This window comes from Tamandua tetradactyla, chromosome 25, assembly GCF_023851605.1.
Source record: "Tamandua tetradactyla isolate mTamTet1 chromosome 25, mTamTet1.pri, whole genome shotgun sequence".
Taxonomy (NCBI): Eukaryota; Metazoa; Chordata; class Mammalia; order Pilosa; family Myrmecophagidae; genus Tamandua; species Tamandua tetradactyla.
Genome location: NC_135351.1, coordinates 35,361,832 through 35,385,478, shown reverse-complemented (window position 1 = coordinate 35,385,478; position 23,647 = coordinate 35,361,832). Strand labels below are relative to the sequence as shown.

Genomic DNA, 23,647 nt, shown 5'->3' with positions numbered 1-23,647 from the left:
CAGACACTGCTTATATTGGTAAAAAAGAACATAAGTTTTCTTGGGACACACACTGAATTCTGCAAGTTCACTATGAGGTGGAAGACTCTAGAACTCAGTCCTACCCCAGGCTCAGAACAATCTAGATCTCATCTACGTTTCCATTTATCCCCACTCTACAGTGCCTCTCCTAAGTCACACAAACTACTTTTAAGTATCTCTTCTGTAAGGTTATTACCTCAATAAACCCCTGTATAACACCTGAATGGCTCTTTTCCTGAGGTAGAATGAGCAAGTCAGAAGGCAAACTCCATACAAGGAGTCCAAAATGCATTGAGCAAATATTTTGGTTCCAGGACTGAGAAGATGAAAGAAAAGGGGGTATAAAAGGCCATTCTGTGGCTCCTCTCCCTGTTGGCCTTCTAAATCAAATTGTAATTTCAAAAAAACACAATTTCCACTATTATTTTCCTCTTAAACATTGTATTGTTTTCTCTTCTTTCCCACTGATTGTCAACAATCTATGCCTACAAGTAAAGCAATACTTGCTCATACATTGAAACAGATTTACGTGCACTGGTATGTCCTGAGAATGGGGGAAAACATCATCTCTGCTTTTGCCTGGTTTAAAATGCATGGAAAGAGATCATTTATTCTTAAACATTATACTGAAGATTTAAACACATTCTTATAGAAAATGTTCTCTGTTTATTGAATTTAATTAGGACCTACTATCCTAGTGATATGCCTAGTTGCATTCTGCTTAGTTTCCTGCCATCTTTCTCATTCACTAATCAAAAAATGACACAGTTTTCAGGGTAAGCTTGAACCAATTGTCAGTAAAATGAACATATAATGACACTTTGTAATATTTTTTTAAAATTACAAGTGACCCATATTGGTATTGAGAAGAGGTAATTTTATCAAAAGTTTCTTTGTTACACTGTGGTTTTTCAAAAAAGCATAAACCCTTGAATAAAATATTTGTTCCTTAAAACTTTTCAGGCAATTAATGTGTTGAGTAACACGTGAAAGAATGGGGACTTTTCCCCTGACATTCAACTACAGAATTTCATAACATAGATTCTCCAGTCAGAAAAACAAATCCTTGTTACACCTGCCTGCCTGAGTCATTTTGGTTTAAAGTATCAATGGAATGGAATAAAAAAGATCTTTTGTGATTTTTCATGGTGTACCTAGGAGTCAGTTATCAAAATTACGGATAGTGAAAGAAAGAAAATCCCACTTAAAACAGACTACCTAAATGTATATTCTTTGTCATATAAATTATAATAGTATTTATCATTAACTTTATATATGTAGCCTTTACATTTATGAATTATGAGAATCTCCAAACATGAAGCTCTTCATAAGAATATGGAGGTATTAATTTCTGTCTCCCCCCAAGATTTGGTTTAATAATTACTCTTGGCTTCTATTGCTGAATAACAAACCACCCCAAAACTTAGTGGCTTAAATTGATGATATTTATTTTTGTTCAAGGATCTACAAAGCAGGTAGGATTCAGTGGGACATAGTATCTGTATTCCACCCAGCATCAGCTGGAGCATCTTGAAGGCTTGGTGCTAGGATCATCTGAAGCCTCACTGTCTCATGTGCCTGGTGGTTAGTGCAGGCTGACCTCTGAATCCCCAGCTCACGCTCATGCCCGGACACCTACGTGTGGCCTTTATGTGTGGTGGTTTGGTTTCCTCACTATAGGGTAGCTGGGTTCCAAGGATGAGCATTCCCCAGACAGAAGTTGTATCACTTTAAAACAAAAAGACAAAACAAAAAACAAACTTTTGCTCTGACAACATGTATACACCTAAAATTTTTCCTTTTAAGCACATTCAAATTGATAATTCAGTGGTGTTAATTACTTTTACAATATTGTGCTGCCATCACCACTATCCGTTACCAAAGCTTTACCGTCATCGTAAATAAGATCTCTGAACCAATTAAGCGTTCACTACCCATTCCCTACCCCACCCTGGCCCCTGATACCCTGTATTCTAGTTTCTGACTCTGTGAATTTGCTTATTCTAATTATTTCACATCAGTGAGATCATACATTTGTCTTTTTATGTCATCTTTTTCACTCAACATGATTTCTCTAAGGTTCATCCCTGTTGTCTCAGTTGTCAGAATTTCATTCCTTTCCAAAGGTGAATAATATTTCATTGCATGTATTTACTACATTTTATTTATCCATCCATCTGTTGATTAACACTTTAGTTTCTTCCGTCTATTGGCAATTTTGATAATGCTACAATGAACCTTGGTGTGCAAATATCTGTTTGAGTCCCTACTTAGATTGTTTTGGGATTGTTGGGTTATATGGTACTTCCATACTAAACTTTCTGAAAAACTGTTGCACATTTTTCCACAATGGCTGAAACATTTTACAGTTCCACCAACAATCAACAATTGTTCCTATTTCTCCACGGCATCCTTGATACTTGTTATTTTCCATTTTTTTTTTATAGTAGTCATTTTAGTGGCTGTGAAATGGTATCTCACTGTGGGGTTTTTTTTTGCATTTCCCAAATGGCTAATGATGTTGATCATCTTTTCGTGTACTTATCATTTGTATATCTTCTTTGCAGAAATGCGTATTCAAGTCTTTTGCTCAATTTTTAGCTGGATTGTTTGTCTTTCTGCTGTTGAGTTCTAGGATTTCTTTATATATTCTGATAATAAACCCTTTTAGGATACATGGTTTCCAGTATTTTCTCCCATTCTGTAGGTTGTCTTTTTCTTTTCATGATAAAGTCCTTTGGTGCACAGTATTTAGTTTTTATGAGGTCCCTTTTATCTATATTCTGTTTTGCTGCTCGTGCTTTTGGCGTGAAGTCTAAGAAACCATTGTCTAACACAAGGTTCTGAAGATGCTTCTCTACGTTTTCTTCTAGAAGTTTTATAATTTTGGTTCTTATATTTTGGTCTTTGGTTCATTTTGAGCTAATTTTTATATACGATGTGAGATAAGGGTCCTCTTTCATTCTTTTGCATACTGATATCCAGTTTTCCCAGCCATTTGTTGCAAAGAATGTTGTTTCCCAATTGAATGGACTTGGTGACCTTGTCAAACATTAATTGGTCATAGATATGAGGGTTTATTTCTGAACCCTCAATTCTATTCTGCTGGTCTATTTGTGTACCTATGCCAATACTGTGCAGTTTTGATACTGTAGCATTGTAATAAGTTTTAGTACTGGGATGTCTGAGTATTGAAACTGCATTGTTTTTCAAGATGTTTTTGGTTATTCAGGGTCCTTTACGCTTCCATATAAATTTTTTTATTGGCTTTTCCATTTTAGCAAAGAAGGGCATTGGAGTTTTGATTGTGATTACATCGGATCTGTGAATTTCTATGGGTAGAATCTTACCAATATTTAGTCTTCCAATTCATGAACATGGAATGTCCTTCCATTTATTTAAGTTTTCTTTTATTTCTACTAGCAATCTTTTGTAGTTTTCTGTGTACAAGTTATCTAACCATTGGTTATTCCTAGGTACTTGATCCTTTTAGTTGCTATTCTAAATGGAATTTTTTCTTGGTTTCCCCTTCAGCTTGTGCTATACTGTTGTATAGAGAAAAACCTGATTTTTGCATGCTGATCTTGTACCCTGCTACTTTGCAGAATTTCCTCATTGACTCTGTCTTAGTTTGTTAAAGCTGCAATAATGCAATATACCAGAAATGGAAGAGCTTTTAAGAGGGAATTTATTAAGTTGCAAGTTTATAGTCCAAATTAAGGAACCAGCAAGAGGGTACTTAACTCCAAAGAAATTGCCAATGACATTTAGGCTTTTTCTCTCAGTGGAAAGGCACAGGGAGACGACTGTGAGCTTGTTCTCCTGGCTTCTAGTTTCATGAAGGTCTCCCAGGGCCATTTTTCTTCTTCCTCTCCAAAGGTCGCTGGCTGTGTGGGCTCTGTTGGATCAGTTGGCTCTGAAGCTTTTTCTAAAATGGTTCCTTCTTAAAGGGCTCCAGTAAGCAACCCCACCTTGAGTGGGTGGAGACACATCTCCATGGGAACCATTAATCAAAAGTTACCACCCACAATTGTGTGGGTCACCTCTCCATGGAAACACTAAAAAGCTCCCACCCAACAATTCTGAATGAGCATTAAAGAACTTGGCTTTTCTGGGGTACAAGACAGTTTCAAACTGGCACAGGCTTTAATTACTTTGTTGTGGATTTTTCAGGATTTTCTGTTTATAACATCATGTCATCTGCAAATAGGAAAAATTTTACTATTTCCTTTCCAATTTGAATGTCTTTTATTTCTTTTCCTTGCCAACTTGCTCTGGCTAGAACTTCTGGTACAATGTTGAATAACAGTTGTGGTAGTGGGCCTTCTTGTCTTGTTCTTGATCTTAGAGGGAAAGCTTTCAGTCTTTCAACATTGAGTATAATGTTAGCTGTGGGTTTTTCACATATATCCTTTATTATATTGAGGTGGTTTCTATTCCTAGTTTTCTAAGTGTTTTAATCAATAAGGGGTGCTGAGTTTTGTCACGTCTTTATTGCATAAAATGAGACGATCATGTTTTTCCCTTTGTTCCCACATATGTGTCCTCACATATCTGGGATAAATCTCACTTAATCATGTATAATTCTTTTAATGTGCTGTTGGATTCAATTTGCTAGTATTTTATTGAGAATTTTTGTATTGATATTCAAAAGGGATATTGGTCTGTAATTTTTTCTTTTGGTATCTTTATCCAGCTTTGGTATAAGGGTGATTTTGTCCTCATAGAATGAGTTAGGCAGTGTTGCCTTCTCCTCAATTTTTTGGAAGAGTTTGAGCAGGATTTGGTGTCAATTTTTCTTGGAATATTCAATAAAATTCACCGGAACATTTTTTGGGGAATGTTCAGTAAAATTCATTCATGGGCTTTCTTCTGTTGAGAGATTTTTGATTGCTGATTCAATCTCTTTACTTGCTATTGAGTCTTGTTATTGGTCTTCTATTTCTATTTCTTTTTGTGTCTGTGTAGATAGTTTGTGTCTCTAGGAATTTGCCAATTTCATCTAGATTATCTAATTTTTTGATATTTAGTTATTTGTAGTATCCTCTTATGATTCTTTTTCTTCCCCCATAGTGTAGATAATATTCCTTCTTTCATTTTTGAGTTTAGTTATTTGCATCTTTTCTATTTTTTCTTGCTTAGTTGATCTAAAGCTTTCTTGATTTTATTGCTCTTTTCAAAGAACCAGTGGTAGTTTTCATTGATTCTCTCTTTGTAAAAAATCTCTATTTCATTTATCTCTGCTCTAATCATTGCTATTTCCTTCCTTCTAATCATTTTGGGTTTAGATTGTTCTTTTTTCTAGATCCTCCAGTTATGAGTTTAGGTCTCTGATTGGAGATCTTTCTTCTTTCTTAATGTAAGCATTTAGAGCTATAAATTTCCCTCTCAGCACTGCTTTTGATGTGGCCTAAAGTTTTGGTATGCTGTGTTTTCATTTGTCGCAAGATATTTCCTAATTTCCCTCGTGATACATTCTTTGACCCATTCATCGCTTAAGAATGTGTTCATTTCCATATATTTTGAATTTTCCAGTTCTCCCTCTGTTATTGATGTTTGTGATCAGAGAAGATATACTGTATGATTTCAATTTTTTAAAAATTTATTGAGGTATGTTTTGTGACCTGACATTTGGCCTATCCTGGAGAATGACATATGCAATAGAGAAGAATGTGTAATCTTCTGCTATTGGGTGAAGTGTCCAATATATGTTTGTTAGATCTGGTTGGTTTACAGTGCCCTTCAAGTTTTCTATTTCATTTATTGATCTTCTATCTACATGTTCAATTCATTACTAAAATGGTGTATTGATGTTTCCTACTATTAGTGTAGCACTATCTATTTCTTTCTTCACATCTATCAGTATTTGCTTCTTATATTTTGGGGCTCAGTTATTAGGTGCACATATATTTATAACTGTTATGTTTTTTTGTTGAATTGACCCATTTATCATTGTAGCAAACTTCTTTATCCCTCTTAACAGCTTTTGACTTAAAGTCTGATATTAATAAAGTTATTCCAATTCTTTTTTGGTTACTAATCTACTTTGTCTTTGAATTTAAGTGAATCTCTTACAAATAGCATATAGTTTGGTCATGGTTTTTTTTTTAACTACCCTGCATATCTCTGTCTTTTGACTGAAGAATGTAATCTGTTTATGTCTAAATAACTACTGATAATGTAAGAATTTCTTCTGTCATTTTGCTATTTGATCTTTTGTAAGTTTATATCTTTTTTGCCCCTCAATTCTGCTAATGCTTATTTTCATACTTCTTGTTTTTTGGTAGTTGTCATGTGAGCCCTTTCTCAATTCCTTCTGCATCTATTTTTCAGATATTTTATTTGTGATCACCAAACAGATTAAGTTTAACATCTTAGCTCTATAGCAGTGGTGTCTGATTTAATACCAACTTGACTTCAATAACACACACAAACACTGTTTCTACACCCCTTGGTCACCTACCTTTTCATTGTACTTATTACAAGCATAGAATTAACATTACTTATTATGTATTTGAATTTTAGAACCTGTAAGAAATAAAAACTGGAGTTATGTACCAAAAATACATCACGAGAAAATGGGGAATGCTTCACAAATTTGCATGCCATCCTTGCTCAGGAGTCATGCTAACTTTCTCTGGATCGTTCCAATTTTAGTATATGTGCTGTCAAAGTGAGCACTGTATCACCTTTCCTTGCTTAGCCATCAAAAGCACATAATGTCACTTCAGTCCACTGAAGTCATAGAGCCATTTAGTTTTAAAAGGAAAGAAATACAGACATACATCTTTCAATGGAAGAGTGTTAACCTTGCATTGTGAGGAGATCATGTTGTGTGTGTGGGGGGGGGTGCGGGAGGATATATTATTGTGTCCACCTTAGGAAAATGTAATTTACCACAGTACTGATGGGAAATCATTAGAAATAAATGTTGCTCAGTTATATATGTGAAAAGGATTGATGTTTATTTTATTTATTTAATGCAAAATAGCCATAAACCTTCTAATTATATTAATTTGATTATGTGTATTTCAGCCAGAGTCAGAAGAAACTATTGCTTAATTAAACTGTGTTCCAGATTCCTAAGGTAGGAAATGAGAAAAACAAGAAGAAATTGACTAATCCCACTGATAACATTTCTGGGGGAAGCAGAAATTAGGAACCAAATGTCTTCTGAATAACCTGTGGTCAAATTACATAAAAAGTAATCAGTCTTAAAGTGTCCTCTCCTCAGAATGATTTTTCAGACATGCTAATGGATTTAATGGGATAGTCTACAAAATCTTGGTCCAATATAGAAGCAATACTGTTGTGTGATTCACACATCACAATTTTCCAGAATGTGCAACACTTCCACTCTCCTTCACATATTGAGGTTAGAAAGCAAAAAAAAAAAGCATTTTTTTTCTGCTTTTCTCTTTTACCACCCTTAAGAAAATCCAGGAAGTACTCCCACCAGTGACTTAATGTTTTCCATTTAAATTATTTTATTCTTATTTTTCAGAGTTTTTCTAGCTTTAGTTTCCTAAATAACACATTGACACTATACCCCATCTGCTGCCTTTTCAAAGAAAACAGAGCATGACAGGACGGAGAAAGGGAAATTCCTCAAACTGTTCACTCTTTGAAATGACTTCTAATAACAGCCTATTTTACCTTTTAATATCCTAACCTGCATGTTTATCCTTTTTTTCCCCTTTAAATTAGGTTTGCAAATTTTCTTTGCTTTGAATTTTGCTGTAGGATTTAAAAATGCTTTGTCTTTTGATTTGTCATTAATATTTCTTTGGTGCCTTGGAGCATTTTGTACTGTGGAGACACCTCTTTTCCATGGCTAAAGAGTCACGTCTCTCTGGTTCATGCATGCACAGGGACACAGCAGCACTCAGAATTATACATGAAAATGGACAATTTATAGATCTTAAAAATTGTGCATACACTAACAACATATGTCCAGCAAATTAGAGCAGGGTAAGCCCAGAAAAAGTATTTTGTATTCTCACTGACATTTTCCTGCCAACCTTCCTTTCTTATCCCACTTCTTTCAACCCTCCAATCCAAGCGAAAACATTTCCTTTGGTCATGATTTTCTCAATGACCCAGCCACCAAGCCATCCCACCTCGCTTCTCTTAATTTGGTAGCTTCCCAGCTGTTTCTACATTCTTCGCCATCTAAGAATGGTAGAGTTTCAAACTTCAACTGTTGGTGGATGCTTGAAGGAGAGGGATGAGGTAGAAGAAGAAGCTGACACATCTTTTCAGCCATTCTTCCATGACTTTTTTTGTCAAAGCAAATCCAGGTTTTGTGGGACATGTAGCTTATTGAATTTGGGAGACCCTTTCTTCTCTTTAAGAAAAGAAATACGAAATGATCAGAAAATTACCTCAAAAACCAAATATGTATTTAGGTTGAAAAATGGAATCTTCAAAAATTACAAATTTATTTCCAAAGCTGACAAATACCACAAATACTTAAGTCCAGAAAATAACATCATTTTATTTATTAGCTTTCTGTAATGCTTTTTCCTATGTTTTTACCTGAATATACTCTCATCACATGTTCGAAAGACAATGATTTTGTGATATTTTCTATAGAGAGACTAGAAAGATATTAGTCTTTCTCTAGCATAGTTGATTTAAATTTCTTTATTTTCTCATTGTTAATGACTTAAAAAAGTTTCTCCCAGCTCCACAACTCACTACTGGTAAGGTCATACAAAAGTTAAGATTGAACAAAATTTAGGGAAATCTCTCAAGCTTCATTCATACATGGGCTGAAAGATTTCAGGGCTTCTTATGATTTCTTGTTCAGTTAAATATTCTTTGAATATATGTCACAATTTAACCAGTTTGTTGCTGACGTCATTGTTGTAGAGTAGAGATGAGTGTGAATAACATAAAAATATCCCACCAAACTCAAATAAACCTGTTCCCACCTCAATTTCTTCTTTGCCTGAACTTAAAAATGCCTGTGGCCATTCCATCACCTAATATGAGAGGGAGGATGAGAGAAGAAAGGTTGAAGTGGAGAGACACAGTGGTCTTAACCAACTGTGAACAAAACATTTTAGTTTTGTAGTTTTACAAAAAAAAGCTTTAAGCATGTGGACAAACTAATGAGGCCCCTCCCAGGACCAAGAGAAGTGTCCTGTGGAAGGCGGAAGCCCTGACTTAATCTTATTAGGTGCATGGTAGATCCACCTTTGTTTCTGTTCCTAACATTTTTGTATAGTTTTTTCAACAAATATCTTTAAGGGTCTCTTACAGGCATTCTTCAGAGATATTGTCGGTTCTGCTCCAGACCACGACGATAAAGTGAATATAACAATAAAGTGTTTCCAGAGCTTCATGCATCAGAGCAGTATGGAGTAGACTAGGTATGCAAAAAATCCAGGTTCAACATTAATCAACTTTATGTCACTGAGCAACAATCAATCTCTCCAGGACTCAGTTTCTTGCTATTACCCATGAGTTTAGTCTAGATCTAAGATCTCTTTCAGCAGTAAAAATCAATGCATTTTATATGTTCTAAAAAATGATCATGGTGATGAATATAAAACTATGTGATGGTATTGTGAGCCACTGATTGTACACCAACTATGGAATGTTTATGTTAAGAATGCTGTGTTTGTATGCTTTGTTTTGTCAATAAAAATTGAAAAAAAAAAACAATAAAGTGTTTCACACGAATTTTCTGGCTTACCGGTGGATATAAAAGTCATGTTCATGCTATAGTTTATTGAGCATGCAATAGCTTTATGTTTAAAAAACAATGCACACACTTTAATTTAATAATACTTGATTGCTAAAAATGTTAACATCTGAGCCTTCAGTGAGTCATAATCTTTTTGCTGGTTGAGGCTCTGCCTCTGTGTTGATGATGGTGGTTAACTGATCAGGGTGGTGGTTGCTGAAGGTTGGGATGGTTGTGGCAATTTCTTAAAATGAAACAACAATGAAGTTTACTTCATTGATTTGACTGACTCTTCTTTTCATGGGAGATTTCTCTGTAGCATGCAATGCTGTTTAATAGCATTTTATCCACAGTAGTACTTCTTTCAAAATTGAAGTCCACCTCCTCAAATACTGCCATTCCTTTGGCGACTAAGTCTATGTAATACTCTAAATTCTTTGTTGTCATTTCAACAATGTTCACAGCATCTTCTAACTAGATTCTATCTCAAGAAACTACTGAGCTCATATATAAGAAGGAACTTCTCACTTGTTAAAGTTTTATCATGAGATGCTGCAATTCAGTCACATCTTTAGTCTCCACATCTGCTTCTCTTATTATTTCCACCATATCTACACTTTCTTCCTTTACTGAAGTCCTGGACTCCTCAAAGTCATCCATGAGGTTGGAATCAACTTCTTCCAAACTCCTATTAATGTTGATATTTTGACCTCCTCCCATTAATCATGAATGTTCTTAATAGCAACTTGAATGGTGAATCTTTTCCAAAACAATTGCAATTGACTATCTGTGGTAACTGTAGCCTTATGAAATAGATTTCTTAAAAAATAAGATTTAAGGGTGCACAGGTGGTTCAGTGGTAGAAAGCTCACCTACCATGCAGGAGACCTAGGTTCAATTCCCAGACTATACACCAAAAATATATACATACATACATACACACATACATACATACATAAAATAAGACCTGAAAGTCAAAATCACTCTGTGCCAGTTTGAAAGGATGCATGTACCCTAGAAAAGCCATGTTTTAATCTAATCCCATTTTGTAAAGGCAGAATAATCCCTATTCAATACTGTATGTAATTAGATCATCTCCCCGGAGATGTGATTTAATCAAGAGTGGTTGTTAAGCTGGTTTAGGTTGAGGTGTGTCTCCACCCATTTGGGTGGGTCTTGATTGGTTTACTGGAGTCCTATAAAAAAGGAAACATTTTGGAGAATGAGAGATTTAGAGCGAGCAGAGAAGAACAACATAGCCATGAGAAGCAGAGAGCCCACAAGCCAGCAACGTTTGGACATAAAGAAGGAAAACACCTCCCGGGGAGCTTCATGAAACCGGAAGGCAGGAGAGAAAGCTAGCAGATGATGCCTTGCTCGCCATGTGCCCTTCCAGCCAAGAGAGAAACTCTGACTGTGTTCACCATGTGCCTTCTCACTTGAGAGAGAGACTCTGAACTTCATCGGTCTTTTTGAATCGAGATATCTTCTCCTGGATGCCTTAGATTGGACATTTCTATAGACTTACTTTAATTGGAACATTTTCTCAGCCTTAGAACTGTAAACTTGCAACTTATTAAATTCCCCTTTTAAAAGCCATTCCATTTCTGGTACATTGCATTCTGGCAGCTAGCAAACTAGAATGCACTCCTTGATTCATGGGCTGCAGAATGGATATTGTGTTAGCAGGCATGAAAATAACATTAATGTCATTGTACATCTTCATTGGAGCTCTTGGGCAATATTTTGAAAGGAACTTTTGTTTTCTTTCTGAGCAGTAGATCTTAACAGAGAGCTTAACAGATTTAGTAAACCATGTTATAAAAGATATGATGTCATCCAGGCTTTGTTTTTCTATTTATAGGGCAAAGGTAGAGTAGATTTAGCATAACTCTTAAGGGCCCCAGGATTTTCAGAACAGTAAATGAGCATTGGCTTCAACATACAGTCATCTAGCTGCCCAGTCATCATTAACCCCTAACAAGAGAGTCAGCCTGTCCTTGAAGCTTTAGAGCCTCAAGCTATGAAAGTCCTAGATGGCATCTTCTTCCAATATAAGGCTGTTTCATCTACAAGTAAAATCTGTTGTCTAGTGTAGCTACCTTTATCAGTGATCTTAGCTAGATCTTCTGGATAACTTGCTGCAGCTTCTATATCAAAACTTTGCACTTTGATGTTATGGAGACAGCCTCTCTTCTTTCATTAACCCCCCTGAACCAACCTCTCCTAGCTTCAAACGTTTCTTCTGCAGCTTCCTTACCTCTCTCAACCTTAAATGAATTGAAGAGAAATAGGGCCTTGCTCTGGATTAGGCTTCGGTTTAAGGGAATGTTGTGGCAGATTTGATCCATCCAGATCCCTTTCTCCACATCTGCACTAAAGCTGTTTTCCTTTCTTATCATTCAGGTGTTCACTGAAGTAGCACTTTTGATTTTCTTTAAGAACTTTTTTTTTACATTCACGACTTGGCTAACTGGTGCAGGTGGCTTAGCTTTGGACCTAACCCAGCTTTCAACAAATCTTCCTCCCTAAACATAATCATTTCTAGCTTTAGATTTTAAATGAGAGAGATGTGACTCTTCCTTTTACTTGAACACTTAGAGGCCATTGTGGGATTATCAATTGGCCTAATCTCAGTATTGTGTGTCTCAAGGAAGAGGGAAGCATGAAGAGAGGGACAGAGACAAGGAAACAGGTGGTCAATGGAGTTGTCAGAGCACACACCGCTTTTATCATTTAAGTTTACTTTCGTGGTGCCCCAACAAAACAATTACAATAGTAATGTCAAAGATAACAGATCACCATAACAGATAAAATGAAAATGTCTGAAATGTAAAAATTACCAACATGTGACACAGAGATATGAAGTGTGAGCACATGCTGTTGGAAAAATGGTGCTAATAGATTTTTTCAACACGTGGTTGTCACAATCTTTCAATTTGTGAAAAATGAAGTATCTGTGAAGCGCAGTAACACAAAGCACAGTAAAAGAAGGTCTGCCTGCATATGCCTGGTATCACGAATACAAATATTAATCTATAATTTGGGTGAACTCAGGTTTCTTGAAAATCTACTAATTTTTAAATTTCAATTTGTTGACTTTTTCATTTTTTCAACATGCATCTATTAAATGCTTCCATTTATGCAATGTGATAGAATTCCTGTCTTAAGGCAATGAAATACATTATTACCTATAGAATGTAAGTACAAAATAATACTGTATAATGAATTTTTGAATGCATTATTGTGCATTGTGTATTTCACAGGATTGTTGGAATGAAATAATGAAACAGTGGAATGAAATTACATAGGAAAAGGAGTGTTAGAGGAAGTCTTAAATGAAGTGATGGTCATGAAATGAGGAAAGGACTTGGGTGATGGGCAATAAGTAAAGAAATAAATGTTGATAATATTACAGCGAGAATCTGGTTGAAGCTCTTCATTACCTTTTTGAAGAAATAGAGGGCCTCAGGAATGAAGATTTTGCTCAAGAGTCCTGATCTACTAGAGTATGAACTACTTCCAGCTGCAGCTAAGGGAAGTCATTCATTCACCAAAATTTATCACGTGTTTGCAGCATGGTTTGTTTGAATTGAACAGTGGTATTGAATGCCAGCTAACCAGTGACATTGTGCATTGGGGAGCGCCAGCAGCTAATGGAGCTAACTGTTTTTAATCAATGCCACTGTTGTTATTATGCTTATATTATGATGGAGAATTTGATAATAATTATTATGAGCAAAAGAGTATTTTTCATGAACACATTTCATTTTATGGAGGGATCTCTAGTTTGGGATACAGTAATGCTTATGATGTAATTAAGTGTGAGCCATTTGCTTACCATTAAAATTTTTGTAGCAAAATATATAATAGAAAGAAAGCAAAGGTCCAACAAAAAAGAAGTTAGCAATTAGTGATTTTGATTAATTATATTATAGATTTATCAGTCATTTTGGAGTGAATCATTTGATTTAGTAAGTAGACGTTTGCTTCATAAGGTATTGTGAGGAAAGAAATTAAATAATGCTTTTAAAGCATGTTACAATGCCTGAAATATAGCAAGTGTTAAGTAAATGTTAGCTATCTTAGTTATCTATTATCTGATTATTATCATAATGATTTTATCACAAAACAAAAACATACATAAATGGGAATATCCACTAAGATACCTCCTCCTCTTCTTTCTTATATGCCTCCTCCTCTTTTTCATGTATCCTTTCAAATTTTCCCATATACATAAATAATTTGCATATTATTATTAAAAATCATCACTAAAATGTTCATATGACAAATTTGGTAGAACAAGTAACACAACAGAAATTAGAATATGAAATCTATGTTCAAAAAGGACTGTACCCTACAACTTGGGTATAAGTTGTTGCATTAAAGATTCTTAGATTGGGGTGGGCAATGGTGGCTCAGTGGCAGAATTCTCGCCTGCCAAGCCAGAGACTTGGGTTCAATTCCCAGAGTCTGCCCAATGGAAAAAAAAATATTCCAGATTAGTTAGAAAAATCCAACAATATTGGGAGCCTCATGTTGTTTCCTTGAGCATAGCTTGGGGAGCTGAAAGTCCTTCAAGAGAGCCCCATGCTTGACATGGTGCAGAATCCAATGTTCAAAGTTGGGCCGGAGGGTGGTGAAGCTGTATCTTAACAGGGACTAACAAAGGTGGCTAAGGGTGAGCTCACTGAGTTTTGCATATTGCAGCACAGAGCCAAGGAAGTGTTCAAAGTTCTACTGGACCAAGAGGATAATGTAAAGATGAAGAGGCCTCCTGGGAGCTTTGTAACTGGAGGCAGTGGCAAAACTCCAGGGGATCCGTGGTGCGTGTCAGTACCAAGGCAGTTAAGACCAGTCAACTAAGCTACCCTACCTCGGCAGATACCAACATTCCATTTGTCTTAGTTTGCCAGAGCTACTTTGACAAATACCCCAGTGAGTTGGCTTAAGTAACAGGAATTGATTCGCTCATGGTTTCAAAGGCTAGAAGTCCAAAAGATCAAGATGTCAGCAAGAACACGCTTTCTCTAGGGATTGGAGGCATTCTGGTGATGGCAGTCCTAGGTCACATGGCACTGGCTTCTGACTTCTGGCTTCTACTGGTTTCCGGCTTCACTGACTGTGTCTGAATTTCTCTCTTTAAAGGCCTCCAGTCATGTAGATTAAGACCTACCCTGATTCAATTTGGCTGTACTTTAATGATATCTTCAAAAGTTTGCATTTACAAAGTGGCTCATCTCCACAGGAACATAGATTAAGATTAAGAGACTGTCATTTTTGGGATACATGATTCAATCCCCTATATTATTCCAAGATCAGATGGGACCTGTTCCACCAGTGTGAGTCAGCAGGGTCAGAAGAGAATCAAACCTTGGTTTCAGAAGCTGTTTCGGTGCTTTTCATCAATTAAGATGTTTAAATTCTCATTACAACTGTTTAAGGCAGTTCTATTGTCCATCCCCCCACCCCCTACCATCTTACTATGGTGGTAATAGGGTGCTGAAAGGGGAGCCATTCGCCCAAGGTTACCCAGTTGGTAAATGGCAGAGCAGAAATTTTTGCCCAGACTGCTGCAACCATGACAGCAGGCTGCCCCAGAGCCATGGAAGCTCCTCACCAGCCCCATGTTTCTCAGAAGGCAGAAACTCTGATTTTCAAATTGATTATTTACCTAAAGACATTGAGTTTCAATTAACGAGACTGTTCTTTTTGTTAACAGCTTTAATGAGATATAATTGACATACCCAACAATTAACCCATTTAAAGTGTACAATTCAATGGTTTTTATTATCTAAAGTGTTTTGCAACCACCAGCACAATCAATTTTGGAACATCTCCATCACTTCCAAAAAGAAATTGAATGCCCATTAGCAGCCACTCCCCAATCCCCCATCCTCCCCAACCTTAGGCAACTATTAATCTATATTTTAATCTATAGATTTTCCTATGCTGGATATTTTGTATAAGTGGAATCATACAATATGTGGTCTTTTGTGACTTGCTTCCTTCACTTAACACAATGATATCAAGATTCATCTGTATTGTAGCATGTGTTAGTTGGTTAAAGCTGCTGGAATGCAATATGCCAGAAATGGAACAGCTTTTTAAAAAGGGAATTAATTAAGTTGCAAGTTTACTGTTCTAAGGCTGTAGAAATGTCCAAACTAAGGCATCCAGAGAAAGATACTTTAACTTCTAAGAAAGGGTCAATGACGTTTGGGCTTTCTCTCTCAGCTGGGATGGCACATGGTAATATGTGCTGGTTTTCTTTCTGGGCTTCTTCAAATGGCTTCCCCAGGGGGCATTTTATTTCTTCACCTCCAAAGGTCCCTGGCTGTGTGGGCTCTGTCAGCATTGAAACTTTTCCCAAAATGGTTCCCTCTTAAAGGACTCCAGTAAGCACCCCCACCTTGAATGGGTGGAGACATATCTATCTAATCAAAAGTTACCACCCACAATTGGGTGGGTCACTTCTCCATGGAAACAATAAAAATGATCCCACCCAGCAATACTGAATGAGGATTAAAGAACATGACTTTTCTGGGGGTACACAACAGTTTCAGATTGGCACACAGCATATATCAGCACTTCATTCCTTTTAATTACTGAATAATAATTCCATTGAATGGACATACCACATTTTGTTTATCTATCTTTCAGCTGATTGTTTCCACTTTGTGGTGATTAAGAATAATGTTATAACATTAGTGTACAAATTTGTGTGTAGACATATGCTTTCATTTCTTTTGCGTATATATGCGAGACACTTTTAATCTAAAAATTTATGCCCCGCCTCTATTTTGACAGTACCCACTTTCTTTCATTTCTTACAATTTCTTTCTCCAGAATCCCATGGAAATTGGTGTTTCCAAAGTCATGAACTTCTTCTATTCTTGCAGATATGTTTACTTTGCACATTGTAAATGTATTCAACAATCCTTCAACAGAATTTATTTTATATATTCAAATTTTGTGCCAACCACTATATTAGGTACTGGAGACATAAGATAAACAAAATGATGTCCTTTCTTTAAGGAGCTTATATCTAGTTGAGGAGATGAAGGTGGGTAGATGCAAACATAGACAATTAGAATATGATTAATATGTGTTCTAGCAGAGACAAGCAAAAGGTGCTTTGAGGGCCTAGTGGAGGGGTGCCTTACTCTATCAGAGAATCAAAGAAGGTGTCACAGAGCGGGTGATGCTAGTAGGACTCTCCTCAGGAATGTTAGGGGCATAGGGATAGAAGGTGTTTTAGGCATGTACCAATGTCCTAAGACAGGAAGAGCATGGCTGGACTTGAAACCACAAAAGCAGGGACTGTGGCATGGAATGTCTCAAGGTGGAGTGGTGTCAGGCCAGGTGGGAAACCAGACAGAGGCAAAACCAGAAAGAATTCCTCTGTCTTTCTGAAGGTTGGGAAGTTATTAGTAAGCAATATGGCACCACTGAAAGATTTTAAACTGGAGTATACATATTACCGGAACATTTAGAGCAACATGAATTTTTGAAAAGCAAATCTCATAAAGAACTCCTGAACAATCTTTAGTGTGATATTTCATGATAAAGCTGCTTGACAGCCAGAGAGCCCAGGATTGGTGGTTGAAAGAACCCATCTGTGCAGGGGAAGGTCTTGCGCAGGTACTATTGTTTTGCTGGTATTCCCCACTGAGTGGTTCATGTCTAAATATAGAGCTCTTTCACTTCAATTCTGTTCTTGCCATGGTTCATCCTACCTTATGAAGTTCATGACCCCACCACTGCTTTTCTAAGGTTTTGATATGTTCTGCATTAAGCTCTATAATACCCCATCACCCACTAAGTCTTCTTTGAAGATCCGTTTCAACTTCCCTGAATACCTTGTTTGTTTAATCATGCTGTCAACACTTCTGTCAAATATGAAATCCTTGGAAGGCCCCAAGCCTTTTGGGAGCCAAGCCTTGCCTTGATGAAGGACCTGTTCACAGGATCTTGCCAATTTTCACTCACCTAGATTTCTGCCTTAAAAGACAGGAAAAAAAAAGAAAGAAAGAAAAACTGAATAATAAGTGAAGAGAGTTGGGGGAAATTCCAGAGATAGAGGGTAAGAATATCAGTAGTCAGACAGAGAGTTATAGAACTAACTTGGAAGGTTAGCAAGAAATTAATCTGTTTATAGATTTACAGATATTTGCTAATAATGAGGATGATTAGATTTATGTACAATCATAAGCCTTCAAATCAACCACAGAACTGAAAAGAAACTCAAAAGGACTCTTCTATACAACTATGTCATGTCATTATCTGTAGTATGTCCTAGACAATTAATTGAAAGCTCTAGAACTTCTCTTACATGCACTATCTCATAATCACAACTATCCTCCTTCCGTCCCTCTCTTTCTTTCTTGATAATCAGTATCAATTCCTTCATTTCTTTATAAGAATTATGGGAGACAGAAGTCACCACAGTTTATTTATCAAAACTCATATGAGTATTTAAGTAGTGCTCAAGAGCAGTGCTGTTTCAGCAGAAAAGAACATTTTAATTTAAGTCCAAAGTTCAAAAAGATCAGTATTTGTTCAGATTAGAATAGAAAATAGAAGGCAGACAATACTATTTTGATATTATTTTTCATGAAGTGTGTGTCTGAGACTTTTGCCTACTTTTAAATCAGGTTGTTTGCAATTATTAGGTGGGGGGGATTACGGTATTCTTTATATGCTCTAGATATGTTCTTTGCCAGATATATGTCTTGCAAATATCTTCTCCTAGGCTGCAACTAGCTTTTTTACTTTCTCAATGTTGACCTTTGATTAACAGAAGTTCTTACTTTTAATAAAGCCCAAATTATGAATTGTTCTTTTATGATTAGTGCTTTCTGTGTCCTGATTAAAAATTTTTGACTGCCTCAGGGTCATGCAGATATTCTCCTATGTCTTTTTTCTAGAATTGTGACCACTTTATCTTTCACATTTAGGTCTATGAGCCATCTCAAGTTAATTTTGTTTATGACATGAGGTAGAATGTAATGCCTCTCCCCTCATATGATATCTAATGAACATAGCATCATTTATTGACAGGACCATTCTTTCTTACCCTGAACTGCTGTAGTGCCTTAGTTGCAAAATAGGTGACCACATGTGGGAGATATTTTTCTGAACTCTCCACAGTATCTCAATGGTATATTTGCCTATCCTTGCACCAGTATCATACCGTCTTTATGACTATGATTAAAGAATATCTTAGTCATAGTCTAAGTACTTTAGTTTGGCTCTTCTTTGAGATTATCTTGGTATTCTAGGATTTTTTAATTTCCAGAACCTGACTGTCAGTTTCCACCAAAAAAACTGCTAGGTTTTTTTGGATAACATTGAGTATAGATTAATTTGGGTAGAACTGACATCTCTCCCAATTAACATAATAATATTGACACTTCCAAACCTGGTGCAGCTCTTCAGTTAATTTGGTTTTCATTAGTTTCTCTTAGCAAGCTTTCTAGTTTTAGCCTTATACATATTTCCTTCCATTTATTCCTAGGTATTTGATGATATTCTGATGCTAATGTAACCAATTTATTTTAAATTTTATTTTCTCATTGTTTGTTCCTATTCTACACATATAAAAATCTTGCATATTGATTATGCTAATTAATGTATAATTTTAATAGTTTATTTGCATGCCTTTAGATTGAAACTTTTCTAAAAATACCATTTATACTAGCCTCAACAATATGTGAAATACTTAAATCTTCAACAGTTATTCAGAACCAGGCACTGAAAACTGGTAAACATTGCTGAGAGAGATAAAGAAGACCACTCCATACAAACACCGACTGTAAGACTCCAAATTGTCAAACTGTCAATTCTTCACAAATTAATCTATGGATTCAACAAAATAGCAGTCAACTTCTGGCAGGATATTTTGTAGTAATTGATAACGTCATTTTAAAAGTCATATAGACATGGCAATGACTTAAAATAACCAAGACAATTTTGAAAAAGAAGAACAAAGTGGATCATTAACACTACCTGATTTCTAAGGATTATTATGGAGCTACAGGAATCATGACAGGTTATTGGTGTTCAGCCAGATCAATAAATTAATGGAACAGGATAGGGAGTTCAAAAATAGACCCCACATGTATAAAGATAACTGATTTTTGATAAAAATTCAAATGCAATTCAGAGGAGAAAGGATAGCCTTTTCCACAAAAGGCATGGGTGCAATCGAATATCCACATGCCAAAAATAAACTTCCATCCAAATCTTGTACCATATACAAAAACCAACTGATAATGGATTACAGCCCTAAGTTAAACCAACACTGTGCATCTTAGTGAAAATTTTGTGCCTTTGGGCTAGAAACAGATTTCTTAGATATGAAATTATAGCACAGTCATTACTGAAAAAGATTAGTAATTTAGATTTTTGTCTTGGTTTGCTAGGGCTGCCAAATAAAGTATCACAAATTGTGAGACTTAAAACAATAGGAATTTATTTTCTCATGGTTCTGGAGGGTATAGTCTGAAATAAAGACATCAGCAAGACCACACTTCCTTTGAAGCCTATTGGGTTCTTGGGGCGGTTGGCAATCCATGATGTTCTTTGGTTTATGGCATAATTTGGTCTCTGCCTCTGTCACATGGCCATCATTCTGTTTCTCTCTTTCTGTCTTACTCTGTGTCTAAATTTCTTTTTTTTTAAAGGACACCAGTCATATAGGCTTCTTCTTAACTCAGTATCTTCAAATAAGAATAATATTTTCAAATATTCTATTTAAAAATAAATTTACATTTACAGGACTTGGGGCTAGGACTTGAATATATCTTTTTGGGGGACAAAATTCAATTCATAACAGACATCATCAAAATTCTGCTCTTTGAAGGACATGGTTCAGAGAATGAAAAACCAGCCACTGATTGATTGAGAGAAATGTTTGCAACTTACATATGTGATCCAGAATATATTAAAAGAACTCTTCAAACCCAATAATTAAGGGAAAAATGCTCAGTAAAAACTGGGGAAAAAAGACATAAGCAGATACTTCACTGAAGAGAATATACCTATGACAAATAAGCACATGAAAACATGCTAACATCACCAAATGATGACAAAGATGCGGAGAAACTGAAACTTTTCTGTTGGTAACTGAAACTTTTCTGTTGGCGGGTATGGAAAATGCTAAATCACCTTGGAAAATATATTGGCGGTTTCCTAAAAAGATAAAGCTACACCTAACGTATCATACAGCCTCTCTACTCCTGGGTATTTATACAGGAGAAATGAAAGTTTATGTCCAAACAAAGATTTTACAGGATGTTTGTAACAGCCTTTGTGTAAATGCCAAAAAATTAAAACAACTGAAATGTTTACCATCAGGTGAATGGACAAATAGAACAGAATTCTCCTTTGTGAAAACAAAAAAGGCATAAACTCTGATTTGAGCACCTACATGGATGAAAATCAAAATAATTGTGCTGAGTGAATGAAGCCAGAAAAAAAAGAATACATAATGTATTATTTCATCCATGTCAAAGTTTTGAAAACACTAATCCATAGTGACAGAGAGGTGATCAGTTGTTGCCTGGACCAGAGGTGAGGAAGAAGTGAGTGGCAAGAGGAAGGGATTACAAAGGTAGTTGGGGAAACTTGTAGAAGTCTGGATATGCTCATTATCTTGACCGGGGTGATGATATCACTATTGTGTACATATGTCAAACTTAACAAATTGTATACTTTAAATATGTGCGGTTTATTGCTTGCCAATTATACTATAATAAAGCTGCTAAATATATTTAGTAATGTAGTTATGCCATTTTCATTTATAATTTTTTACAAATAAGTATGAAAACGAATTTTTTAGTTGTTCATGACATTTGCTAAATATCCCATAGCAAGAGACATATCACTATATTTCTTGTCTTTTATTCATTAATTCATTTAACAAACACTCAAAGTACCAGATTTAGTGTGCTGGAGAGAGAAAGATAAAACTTTTTCAATTAGTGGGATATATAAGTAGCATATATTAAGCACCTAGTATGCATTACTGTAACCGAGAAATAAGGATTTAAAAGGGGTAATTTTGATTACTGAATCATTATATACATATTTCGTTTTGCTTTCTGGTACACTGAAGTAGACAGAGGGAAATACCTGAAATCTCTAAATTGTAATCCAGCTGCCTTGATATCTGATAATGATTTTATAACCTTTATCTTCTGCCCCTGTAATTGTAAAAACCTTGTGACTAACCATTTATAATCAGTTATCCAATTTTTCAACTTCAGAGTCTGGTCATCATTAAAGACAGCCCCTAGGGTTTATTAAAGAAGGGTTTTGGGTCAGTCCAGAACTACCCATCTCAAGCTCAAAGCTATCTTGATAACCAAGATTGGATCTAACCAAAATGGGCCCTCCTGACATGTGCAGTAGCTTAGACTGTACCCTATAAGTCTTCTATACCTCATTATAATATTCCGCCATTTTCTTACCTGTGATTAAACATGTCATCAATCTAGGCATATTAATAACTAGATCACCTCTAATTACAACTTGGACCACTATGCTCATTATCCTAAACCCTGCCCATCCTTTTCAATAATAAAACTCTCAGAATGACTGCAGTTTGGGGAGATAAATTTTGGGCCCATAGGCCATCTGCTCTCTCACTATTGCCTCGTAATAAACTCTTTCTCTCTTTGAAACCCTGGTGTCTCCACAATTTGTTATTGAGTGCCTAGGCAAAAGAATCCATGACCTTTGTCGGTTACATTAATGATGATCCAAGAGGCAAATGCACTACTACCCAAGGGGCAGAAGCAATGCTTTCCTTCCTCAGCCCTTCCTTGGTATTTTGTTCAAGTGATCTATTCATAATACATTCATTTCAAAGTAAGGTGAGTTGTATTTGAGTTTGAAATTGACAATTACAGAGGGTGAGGTGGGGAGGGTTGGAAGCTGCTATTTTTATTGTAATAGCATAATTTCAAAGCACCTACTATGATCTGTGCTAAATCCTCTTACACAGATACATTAATTTTGTTACAATTCTATTAGATACTACTACTACTATCTCCATTTTACAAAGAAACAGATTGTGCCATAAAAGTAATCTAAATATGCAAAATAAAACACTCAAGCCATATAAATTTAACATCTATCTCCACTTTTGGGTAAAATTTTGTCTTGGAGTACATTAAACAGAAGTAACAATTAAGAAGAAACATCTCGTAGTCAGACACGTTCAAATGCACATGCACAATACATTCCAAGCTACTCATGAAATCTGAATTAACTATGTATTATTCTTACTGCTTCTTTCCGTTGTGGATAATAAAAAGTTAAGTAAGCTTTATTAGAATTCTGCATCTGCCTTTCAGGTAAAGTTATCAACATTTCGAAAAACAAGCTGAAACTCAAGGCTGTTTTGTCCAGTGTGATAATGCGGTCGCAAATACCTACCGCGCATCATTCGTCTTATGTTCCAACATCCAACAGTCGGTCATGGTTACATAATTACGCATCAAAACATTCATTACTGCCGCCTAAGACCAGAGCTATGTTTAAAATACTATATTTAGTGTTCCTAGATGTCACACGGCTTTACGTGTTCCGCGAACGCTCACTGTGCGCTCCTTCAGGAATGCGGATAAAACGCGTTTACATGACTAAGGGCAGACTAATGGCGACTCCCGCACACACGGAAGCCGTGAATATCGAATGCCTATTGAACCACAAAGATGAAAGGTGGATAAGACAAATGATCTGGAACCTTGGGGGAAATCAAGGACCCCGCTGCAGACTTTCCATCTAAACTAACAAATTGTGCTCGGCGGGACTTAGCTCCTGAGCCACCTCGGTCACCCAGTTTACAGGCGGGGCCGCGCCAACGTGCGCGCTGTCAATCTCATGGAAGGAGGGGCCTGCCTGGAGCCGTGAGTACGCATG

At 36.1% G+C, this 23,647-nt stretch overlaps 1 long non-coding RNA gene and 1 other non-coding gene across 2 annotated transcripts; both read right to left on the bottom strand.

Moving 5' to 3' along the window:
* Positions 1–1,452: 1,452 nt before the first annotated feature.
* LOC143669078 (uncharacterized) lies at positions 1,453–23,629 on the bottom strand. Its single transcript, XR_013168679.1, has 3 exons — positions 23,162–23,629; positions 17,578–17,719; positions 1,453–1,749 (listed from the first exon to the last, which is right to left on the bottom strand). It is a non-coding gene; the product is annotated as an uncharacterized LOC143669078 (long non-coding RNA).
* On the bottom strand, positions 6,596–6,702 carry LOC143669413 (U6 spliceosomal RNA). The gene has a single exon (XR_013168925.1). It is a non-coding gene; the product is annotated as a U6 spliceosomal RNA (small nuclear RNA).
* Positions 23,630–23,647: the final 18 nt, after the last annotated feature.